Genomic DNA, 2,066 nt, shown 5'->3' with positions numbered 1-2,066 from the left:
ATGTCATGTCAATATTATTGTTAATGACATAAGGGTTGGAGATTTGAAGTTGTCTTGATTAATGGATTGAAAGTTGGATAACGTGATTAGTTATTTTGTTATTTAATTACAATTTAACTATTTTAAAATAATATAATAAGTAATATAATATTTAAATTAAAGGTAATATATGTAAACTTACATGCCTTTATACGTTATAAAAGTAGCAACATCAAACTAAAACTAAATCATGTAAAATAAAATTTAAAATTTAATCATACAAATAAAATGATAAACTTTTATTGTGTAGGTATTGTTTAGAACTGTGTATATTTTAAAATGTAAATAAAATAATAAACAAATTAGAGTCTATAGTTAGTATGTAGGACAAAGTTTGGCCATTTGCCCATCTTGTGGCTTTTAAAACACGAAACATTTTCTCAAGAGACTACCGAAAGAGATGTCCCTCGCAAAAGCTTTGTCCTAAGACTTGTTACGAAACCATGTCAATGGCTTCCCCTCCGTCTTCCTCTTCCGTTGCTAGCACCGGCAATGAAACAATCGCCGGCCTTCATTCCGATATAATCCGAGCTCTCATCCTCAGACGACTCGACGGTCCCAACCTAGCCTCCACCGCCTGCGTTTCTTCTCATTTGCGTTCCCTATCTACAGAAGAAAACCTCTGGCGTGACATTGTTATTCCACGTGGCCTTCTGTCAATCAACCACGTATCCAACAAGTAATCTCCACGTTCCCTTCCGGTCACCGCTCCTTCTTCTCCGACGCATTTCCGTTCCCCGATCTCCAACCGTTAAAGCTCAACGTCAGCTCTTTACCAATCGCGACGGAATTAATCTCAGCCGTTGATATTTACTATCAAGGAATTCCCATTTGTTCGAAAGTTTTGGAAATGGAAACGACAAGCAACTGGTTCTTGTCTTCACCCTTTCGGGCCGAATTGCTTGGCCCGAACGACCCGGCTCCCGTGTCGCCCATAAAACACGGTAGTTGTAACGATGTGACGTGGCTAAAACATTTGGAGGAAAACTTGAGTTTGAGTTGGATAGTTATCGACGCGAGGCGGAAAAAAGCGGTTAGTATGTCGAGTGAGAGAGCGGTTTGGGTGCAACGGCACTGGTTGACGGGAAATGTGCAGGCGCGGTTTGGGACGGTGATGGAGGGAGATGAAGGGTGGGGATCGTCTAAAGAACTGGTGGAGTGTGGGGTGGTGGTGACTTGCGGGGAAATTGAAAATGAAGGAGAGGAGATGCACGTGAGGGAAGTGAGTATGAGGATGGAGGATATGGATGGGAAAGGATTGAGTGGGGCGGAGAGTTTGGTAATTTTGCAAAGGGGAATGGAAAGCAGAAGAAGTTGGAAGAGTCGGAAGGGAAAGGGAGGGAAAGTAGAGTATCAAGAGTTTGAAGAAAGGAAGAGGCGGAGGCAAGAAACGAATGGGAGAAACGACAGAATTTTGGACTCATTTTGCATTCTTTCCATTTTCGCCGTCTGTGGAGCGTTTTGCTTCTTAATTTTGTCCATATAACCTTTTTTTTTAATATTTATGGGTCAGATTACAACTAAACTAAAATTTGAATAAACTCATTTAACCTGTAATTATTGTATAAATAATTGAATAATATATGGGTGTGGATCAATAATTTATTTTTTTATATATACTCCAATCAATCCTTACACGCTTGACACTATTATGCTAATTGTAATTTGTGTAAAAATATTTTAAGGGTTTAATTATTGTAAAATCAATAATACTCCAAATGAATGGCAAGGTTGAAGCCTGAAAATTATAAGGGTTTAGGTTTTAATTACGTGTAAATGTTATTTATTGGTTTGAATTTTACACTGTAAAATTAGTTTAACCGTGATGTTCGTTGTGTGTGTGTATATATATACCTTTTAATGAGAACATATTACTTGCTGGCAAACTCGAAATCTTACACCAATCACGATTAAAGTAATTTTCTTGTCATTACACTAAATATTTAATCACTCAAATTATATATATGTTTGTTATAATTATAGATATTTTATAATGTATATAATACTTACAAATATTATCTTAATTA

The 2,066-nt window shown here is 36.9% G+C and overlaps 1 pseudogene; it reads left to right on the top strand.

Moving 5' to 3' along the window:
- The first annotated feature begins 443 nt into the window (after positions 1–443).
- Positions 444–1,654, top strand: LOC120211851 (annotated as a pseudogene).
- The last annotated feature ends 412 nt before the right edge of the window (positions 1,655–2,066 follow it).

This window comes from Hibiscus syriacus, unplaced genomic scaffold, assembly GCF_006381635.1.
Source record: "Hibiscus syriacus cultivar Baekdansim isolate YM2019G1 unplaced genomic scaffold, ASM638163v2 tig00000715_pilon, whole genome shotgun sequence".
Lineage (NCBI taxonomy): Eukaryota > Viridiplantae > Streptophyta > Magnoliopsida > Malvales > Malvaceae > Hibiscus > Hibiscus syriacus.
This window is presented reverse-complemented; position numbering and strand designations above follow the sequence as displayed.